At 37.1% G+C, this 9,839-nt stretch overlaps 1 pseudogene; it reads left to right on the top strand.

The window, feature by feature from the left end:
- The first annotated feature begins 2,167 nt into the window (after positions 1–2,167).
- Positions 2,168–4,374, top strand: LOC135609182 (pentatricopeptide repeat-containing protein At2g19280-like; annotated as a pseudogene).
- The last annotated feature ends 5,465 nt before the right edge of the window (positions 4,375–9,839 follow it).

Here is a 9,839-nt window from a genome sequence, read left to right as displayed (position 1 = left end):
ATGGATGTACTAGGCCACTACGCCGTAGTCCCCAGACGATACAGAGGAATCCAATCCATTGGACCTGTCTGTCCTCAGTTACCGTGTACCTATAGTCCCTCATCCATCTAATATCCCAAAGACCGTATATCGAGCATGGTGCTATCAGACCCATACGGTTTCTACTCGAGTCTCGCTCTAATCGGATTCTCCCGGAGAACTCTTTCTCTCTCAACCCGAATGACCCTGGCCAAGGATTTGTCTGAGCAAGAACACATGGGATATTCCTCTCATGATGCCGAGAGTGGATGATCCTCTATCGACACTCAATAGCCCTCGTAAGGTCGACTACCACTCCCAATGACCAGCTGTACTAGATCTGGGACAGCCAAACCTATAAGTATGGTATCAAAGAGTGGAGCACTCATACAGGACATCCTTGGTGTCTCAAGTCTAAGGACCAGATACACCACTAGGACTACGGAATCGTTGTCTGACAATAAGGCATCATCAACCATCCAACATTTCGTAAGCTGATCAATCAGTGAACTCATTCTCCAATGAGCACATGTACTGTATCCCTAGTGTCCCTACACGAGTAACTATGAGACCAGTTGCATCCATCATATGAATGGGTATACAGCACACCAGTCTGTCCGGTTATCACGATGTCCATCTCGAGTAACCTATGACCAGGATTATTTAGGATATGTGTTTAAAGGTGAATCGATCTCATTATCGTGTTCTCATCACGATCCGATTCTCATTGCACAAATCCAAGGACATCACAATATATATATGCATTTATGCAATAGTTATAAAGTGATATACGCCAAAATATAATAAGCAAAAAGATTCTGTATCAAATCACACGTGCCATCACTCACGTGATTGACTTGCTGGGCACCTATGACTAGCAATAATTTTATGAAAAAAAAATTCAATGTGGGTTCAACGAAGTTGATAGGCTAATCAACTCATTAGGCTCGAATCATGACAAATGGTATCATAGCTGACCTAGTATTTGGGCTCAGTGAATGACTCAAGACAAAAATGACTATTAGTGGATGAAGTCGGAGGACTCATCATGATGTGGAGTCATCAGTGAGCTATGACTCACATGTATCATGTTAGGATTTGACTTAGACTATGTTGGATCTTACTGAGGATGTCAAACCCTTAAATGAGAGAGATTGTGACACTTGTATTAGTCTCACATTATAATTGAACAAAACTAAGATTAACTTATAAGGTCTATGAATGAATTATTATTAATTTTAGATTAAATATTTTGACCAATGATTTAGACTAAACGAAGTTGTGACAGGATGCAATCGATGAGATATTTGAGGATAATCTCATCGAGCATATTGGTCATGTCATCAGTTAAGGAGGGGATTAAGGAGGGGATGAATTGTATTGCTTACGTCTATCAATATAGATTATTTTCGAGGAACGAGGTGAGGATGGGGGATAAGAGATGAGAGATGAGATGTGTATAGGAACGGAGTGGGGAGTGCTATGTGCTAATAAAGAAAACCCTCCATTCCTGCCTCTATCCCCATTTATTATCTTTATCTCCGCCCCTTATTTAATTTAGAAGTGTTAATTAAGCGACAAACATTAGAATTTTTTTTCTCTTTACGTGAATCAAATAAGATATAATTTAATGAATCTGATTAGTGATAAAGTACTAAGCAAACGATGAGATAATATTTAAATAAAAAAATATTTCAATATGAAAAAAAAAATCATGAGCAATTAGATCAATCTTTCATTATAAAATAATAAAATTATGAATTTTCATACTCTTAACGTAGGGGGTCATTCACCTTGACAAACAATACTCTTGATGTTGTCCTTCCCTGATACCACCTATAGAGAGGTGCACCTACCGGTCATCGACATTAATGAATCATGGGATGATGCAAGGGGTACCCCAATCTGATGACTCGAGTATAAAAGCTAGTCTTCAATACTCAAAGGAGATAGTTTGACTATTTTTTACTTCTCTACTAACTTAACCATCGAAAGGGTTAAGTCGAGAACATCCCTCCAATGCTGACTACTTGTATAAAAACCTTAGCGAGGCTTAAGTGCCACTTCGGGACTAATCCATAACCCGTTTACGATGAACAAACAATGCCCCGGATCGTGCCAGTCGGATCCATCTTCTCACGTGACCCACCCGGTGTACCCCTCCGAGGAGCTTGTATTTTCGGTACCGAACCGAATCGAACCAATGTGGACTCCCCGTCCACGGCATCAACAACAGAGGCCTTTGAACAGGAGGAAACAACCACCAGCAAGGGGATGCTTTGAATGAAAGGCAAGAATCCGACGCGATCGAGAACGTAGTCCATGAGATCCACAAGCACGGTCTCGCCGGCGCCGCCGGCAAGCCCAAGTAGCATGATGGTGATGAGGGATGTTGCTTTTCTTTGTACCTTCGTCGCCTCCCGGCGAAGGTACTCCTTCTCAAGACAATGGTTCTGCGAGGCCGACATGATGAAGTGGATGCGGGCCAGCCTCTCGCGCCGGGGCTGGATTCTGGGCTCCCCGAACTCGCTCGAAGTCGAGCTGTGCGAGTGCAATGTGGTTGCCCTGCTGAACGATCTGTTCGAGGGCAGCTCCGACGCGGCGCTGGCTTTCTACTTCTTTAGGCTGTCGCAGAGGTACAGCGGTTTGAAGCATGGCGTCCGCGCGGTTTCCACGATGGTGCACATAGCGGTTTCGGGGAATATGAACGACATCGCAGTGAATCTCCTTCGGAGTGTTCTTAGGGATGTTGATGAGTACAGCGCTGGAGAATGGCATCAGCTCTTGTCTGATGCGTTGCGTGAAACTAGCAATAGTAGGAGAGTTTTGGAAACTGTATATAGCATGCTCGTTAAGCGTTATGTAGATAAAGGAATGATCAAGATGGCTATTAGTTTGGTGGATGATATGAGGAACCTTGGCATGTACCCGACCATCCGTGTGTAGAGTTCTCTCATCGAGTTGCTGCTGGAATCCAAGCAGTTCAAATTGGCATGGAAGGTATTTGTGGAAATGCCGATTATAAGTTTATTTATCCGGGAGTTTGGTGCTCATGGTGACTTCGACTGTGCTTATACATTGCTCTTCGAGATTCAGAACTATGGTGGTCAAGCCGATGTTGTTGTGCATACAACAATGATAAATGCCTTGTGCAAATGGGGACTCCTCAAAGAGGCAACTGCTCCACTATATAAAATGTTGCAGTTGGGCATCTCTCATGATGATGTTTTGGGCTCTTCAGTTGTTGATGGTTATTGCAAAGTTGGTAGGTTGGTGATGCCGTACATCTTTTGAACTCTCTAAGTAGCATTCCTGATGTTTTTGTGTATAATAGCTTGATATTAAAGTTATGTAAAAATGGCAATATGGTAGAAGTTTATGAGCTGTTCAAAGAGATGTTTGAGGTGGGGTTAGATCCTGACTCATTCAATCACACAGCTATTATCGTTGGTTACTGTAGAGCATGTGAGATAGATCAGGCTTTGAAGACATTTGCACTAATGCTGAAAAGAGGGGCTAAGCCAACTGTTTTTACATATACAGTGTTGATAGAAAGCTGTTGTGACAGAAATGATCTTTGTGGTGCACGGTACATTCTTTTTTGATGAAAATGGAGGGTGTACAACCTGATGTTGTCACCTATAATACATTGATCAATGGTTACAGGAAGAAGGGCCACATGCATAGGGCATATGAGTTGAAGGATGTCGGAAAAGGATGGTGTATCCGCAGATGTCGTGACATATAGCATTCTCATGCATGGACTTATCAGAAGAGGCTACGTCAAGGAATCAAGAGAAGTCTTCAATGAACTTGTTAGAAGGGGGTTTTCTCCTGAAAGAATCACATTTACCAATGCAATTGAGAGTTATTCTCAAGTTGAAAATTTGGAAGAAGCATTTCTCATATGGTGTAGCATGAGCAATAATGGAATAACACCTGATGTTGTCACTTGTTGTGCTCTCCTTAATTGTTTCTGCAAAAGGCAGCACATGCAAGATGCAAGTGTTTTATTTCACAAGACGTTGTGCTCTCCTTAATTGTTTCTGCAAAAGGAAACGCATGCAAGATGCAAGTGTTTTATTTCACAAGATGTTGGATGCTGGATAGGAGCCTGACCTAATGTGGATTCTGTAAAGAAGGGAACATTAGTGAAGCCTGCCGTTTTCTGTTCATGATGAAAGAAAATGATAATTTTCCTAATAATCTTACATATGAGGCTCTTGTTTGCTGCTTTGAGAAAATAGGAGTAAAAAATGCAGTTGAAAATGCTGCCATGAAGATGTATGAAATTTTCTTTGAAAATAGAATGATGGATTCTTAATGAATTTTTAGATGTGCTTTAATGCCATTGAATTGATTGGTGTAGCTTCAAAATAATTGTCACTTGCCATCTTCAAACTAATATGAGGGTGCAATTTCTTATGGGAGCTTTGGTGGACAAGTCTGCCAGTAAGGTTGTCAGTCAAAAAAAAAAAAAGTAAGGTTTCTCCTACTTTCTTTTATTCTGTTCTACTGGACCGTAGATGTAAACATCACATTCATTCTGCATTCTCTTTGCTGCACAACATCAGGAATTCTGTTTTTTTAATGTTCTCAGAGTTTAATTTATGCAATTAGATGTGATGTTTTACCTGATTTTTCTAACTGATCTGGAATTTTTCATCTTCCTGTTTTATGTTTACTTGATCTAACATACGGCCAATTTCTTGAACATAGTTGGCAGGAGTATAAAGTGACCGATTGTTGTTAAGAACCATTCAGTTAATTCTGCCTGGTCAACTGACTTCTTTTTTGCAGTCTTCTCTCAGTGCAATAAACAATCTTTGAGAACTACCCATGCATGCTACCCACTGGTCGCTCTTTCAAAACGATTCTAAGCAGCACCTATCGTTACCAACTGTAAGATATTCCAATTAGAACTTTTTCCCTTTTACATTGGTACACGTCTTGATGCCTATGTGCGATCGAATGTTACACAAAAACATGGAGTTAACTTGATACATTGCAATGTTGTGAATGTGGTTGGATCTGAACAAAGGTGGAGTTTGTGCTTGAGAAAAATGATAACAACCCTAGTTGTTTTCTAAGCTAGTATGCGGTATAGACTAATGTGCTCTGTCCTCTAAAGGAACACTATTTTGTTCTCTTTTAATTTCTGCCTTTGTGATACAATCTGTTGCATACTATTATGATGTTTGTCAAAATCTCTGGTGTTACACAAGCTTTTATTATGATGAGAATTAAAACTTGATGTATCTAATAATCATTTAGAACAACTAAAATTTCAATAGGATAATGCAACCACAATGTGTTGCTGTTGCTACAAGTTAAAGATGCATACTGGAAGCAGTAACGTATGTCTCAAATATATCTTTCCCATGTTATTTTTTTATTCTAATTCTTGCACTAACTTGGGTGGAAATTATGACAATACTGCTACGAATAGTGTCTGTGGTGATAGATGCTGAATTTGGAAATTCTTAGGTAATGAGGGGTTACGAAGGTTAATGGCATGTTTTATCATGGCAATAAGTACACATAAGATCATTACTATCTCGGAGAAAGGAAAACTAGATTTCAGAATGATAATTTCTGGAGTCCTTTATCATTAGTTAACTGGACTCAAGCAGGCAAAGGTTTTAATGCACTCAGTATTTCTGAAATCACTTGATGCTTATTGGTAATGCTGAAAAACTGGAGATTTTTCATCTCCTTTAGTTGTCCCTGATAATATGACTGTTTGGAGGACATTCAACTGGTATCCTATCCAAGATTGTGAAATTTTGACTGATCAAATTTTTGTGACTACAATCTCTCCATCAATATCTCTCTATTTTTGGTACAAGTTTCCTAGAAAATTTTGGATGGCGACAGATATGTCACCACAACTACACGATCAGCCATGTGAGAGTGATCGCTAGCAGCGCGCAAGTAGCAAATGACCGCAAAACCCATGCGCTTGGGTGTGATGGGACACAACGATGGCTACAAGGGTTATTGAGGTTTTAGGGTTTCTTTTTTATTAAATGTTTTCACACCTAAAAAATTAGATAATTCTAATATGTATCTTAAGAAAAATAATAATTTTATCTTTTAGAAATTAATTTTTTTACTTATATCCTCAATTATAAAAATGACTAATCTGATTTATTTTAATCAAATATTTTGATTGAATTTGATTATGACTGTATTTTACCTGCTTGATTGAATTTAGATTTGATCAATCAAGTTTTTATCGATTTCAAGAAAGTCAAATTTTGATTAACTTTAATTTTTGACTGAGTTAATTAGGTTAATATTTAGCCTAATTCTAGGTCTGCCTAATTAAATAGGATTGACTAGTCTAAGGGTTTCATATAGAATTAAAAAAAATTATTAATTTTTTTATTTTTCTCATATGACATATTGATAAAATTTTACATATAATAATTAAAAATTTATTTATTATTCTTGGATATTTGTTTGGTTACTCATATACATATATTTGAAATTATAAAATAATATTTATTTTCATATAAAGATATGATTTATGTTTTATCATGATTATAGTTATTATATGAGTTTTTCTTTTTGTTGATTAATATTCTATAATTATTATGATTATTTTTTTTATTATTGAACTATTTCAACATACATCATATTTAAAAATAATAATAAATATTATTTATAATTTATACCCTTAAATTTTATTTGATTGATAGCTACCAAAGTGGTCTAAATTGATAGACATATGAGATATAATATATAATAATTATTTTATTATTTATAAAATATTTTTAATTATATTTTATATTATTGTATTGATCTTATAACCATCAAAGTGGCCTAAATCAATAACTTATAAAATAACATTAAAGCATCACTCTTAAATAAAATGAAAAAAATAATATTCATATGATACATATAATTATGATATTTAAATAATTTTAAAAATAATTTATTTTGAATAATTATATAATGGGATAGGATGATATTATTTTGGATATTTTTATAGTTTAGGGTTATATATCCAAAAATAGTAATATTATTCCATAAGGATGATATCAGTTCTCCATAAATAATTTTATATGAACACTAGATATATTAATATTTCACCAAAGGTGAAATATAGATAATATTAATAGTTTAATATTTATTTAAAAAAAATTAAAATATTAATATTATATTATTTTATTATAGTGATACTTCCTACATTACATTTTTATAAATATCCCTATATTTTTTTATTAAATTATTAGAAATAACTTGAGCATATGCAATTTACGTTGAGTGTATTAAACTTTGATCAAACTAGTTGAAAGGATCACAAACATGACTACCAAAAAATACTATGGAATAAATAATTAAAATAAATGATAAAAAAAGATATAAAAGACTTAATTTTATGATAATTACTAATAATATTTAGATTTTATTATAGTCTACAATTAGCACATTAAATATTTAAAGATCAATTTAAATATATTGATAAGTCATTGGCTGATATATTAATGAAAGAACTTATTAAAATTTAATATAATACTATTTAAGGAATTCAAGATTATATTATCAATATGACTAACAAAATTGTAAAGTCAAGAACATTGAACATAAATATAGTTGAGTCTTTTCTCATATAATTTATTTTTAATTTTTTTTCTTTTTAGTTTGGCTCATTTAAAATTTGCCACAACACAAATAAAGGATAAGTGGAATTTAAATTAGCTGACTAATATATACGTTAAGAAGAATTAAGACTAAAGTAGAAAAGATTCGTAATATTTTGAATACTACTCAAGGAGTAGGTAATGATAAAAGAAAGTTAAAACGTAAATCATCTCAGTTTATAAATGCTATGTAAACTCACAATGGGAAAGTTTTTATAATAAAGCATTTGTGGTAAGAAAGGTTTGTTAGGATCAGGAGCACTAAGAGGGGGGGGGGGTGAATTAGTGCAGCGGAAAACTTTCGACGATTAAAACTGCGTTCGTACGATAAAAATGATTTCGATAGAAAACCTGATTCGTAAATCACTTTAACTTGTGATCAAGCGAGATGCAGTTAAAGCGAATCAATAAAGCCAGTTTGCAGTTATGATGGAAATCAGAATGTAAGCGCAAACTGAAATATGATATTCGTACGATAAAACTGATTTACGTCTAAACATCGATTCAGAAAATACTGAACTTTGAAACACGATCGTAAATGCGCAGAAGGCAGTAAGCTATTGAGGAGGTTTGCAGTAAAGATAATATGCTCAAAGTAAATGCAAACCAGAGAGCACCGCAATTTTAGAGTTGTTCGGTCAATCTTGACCTACATCCACTTCTGGCTTCCTCTACCGACGAGGTCACCGACGTCCACTAGAGGCCTTCCTTCAATAGGCGAAGGCCAACCACCCTTTTACAGTTTCACTCCTTTTGACGGGCTTAGGAGACAACCCTTACAGAATTTTCTCTCCTCTCTTGAAAGATCAGAACTTGGAAGAAAAGAGGGAGAAGAACTTTTAACTCATACAACACTTTTGAGCTCTAAAAATCACAGAGTAAGATCAGGATTTCGGTGGTTTTTGGTTACTCTGTCATTGCTGAAAGGGTGGGGTATTTATAGGCCCCAACCCAGTTTGAATTCCGAGCTCAAAACTATCAATTCTTGGAATTCCGGGGTCTGGCGGTTGCACCGCCTGACTGGGGCGGTTGCACCGCCTGGCAAAGCTCAAAGATTGAGCCTCTGGGCGGTGCCACCTCCTGTTAGGGGCGGTTGCACCTCCTGCCAGAGCTCGGAGACCGAGCTCAGGCGGTGCCACCGCCTGATTAGGGCGGTTGCACCGCCCAGCCAGAGCTTGGAGACCGAGCTCAGGCGGTGCCACCGCCTGACTAGGGCGGTTGCACCGCCCAGCCAGAGCTCGGAGACTGAGCCCTGAGCGGTGCCAACGCCGACCCAGGCGGTGCCACCTCTGGCCAAGTAATTTGAGTCCGAATGGGCTGATCCATTCGGCCCAATTTGGGTCTGTCAAGGGCTCAATTTCCCCAAGATTAAGTTAATGGGATCACCTCCCATTTCTAACTTAATTATCGTGCTAACTACGAATTTCTTAAGACATTTACTGCAACTTGCTCCGGTGCGTCAATCGCTTCTTTCGGCGAGCTTTCGGCGAGCTTCCATCGATCATCCGATGAACCCACGGTGATGCTCCTGCCGACTTCCGGCAAACTCCTGGACTTGCGACGATCCATTTGGTGAGTTCCGACGAGCTTCTTTTGGCAAGCTCCTAGACTTCTCGGATTTGTTCCCGCAGAACCTCCGACGACCGTCCGGACTTCTGTCGAGCTCTCGAACTCCCAACGTAATCATAGTTTTGACTCCGGCGCAACTCCTGCTGCATGTCTTACTTTCATCGTAGTTAATCCTGCACACTTATCTCAACATATGGATTAGATAACAAATGACAATTGACGTCATCTTCAAAATTCGAGATTCAACAAGGTTATGTAAAAAAGGACTATAAGATTTTGGTTTGAAAAGAAAAGGTTTAAGTTTGACCTTTGCATGTTTCGAATCAAACGTTATAAAAGATATTTTTTAAAATTTGGTGGATTGATTTTGACGCTTCAACTTATGTACCCAATAATAAATATTTATTTTAATATGAGATTCAAAAGAGTGAAATATTCATTATTATAAGAATTCATCTTAAAGTGGAAGCGATAATAGTGGATACTTAATGCATATACTTAGAGATTATTTGTATCAAGGTCTGCCGTACCGAAGCATACCGCCCGTACCGGGTGGTACGTACCGGTCCGACAGGTTATCGGTACGCGAATCGCCCGGTACCG

This window comes from Musa acuminata, chromosome BXJ2-4 (genome assembly GCF_036884655.1).
Source record: "Musa acuminata AAA Group cultivar baxijiao chromosome BXJ2-4, Cavendish_Baxijiao_AAA, whole genome shotgun sequence".
Classification (NCBI taxonomy): Eukaryota; Viridiplantae; Streptophyta; class Magnoliopsida; order Zingiberales; family Musaceae; genus Musa; species Musa acuminata.
This window is presented reverse-complemented; position numbering and strand designations above follow the sequence as displayed.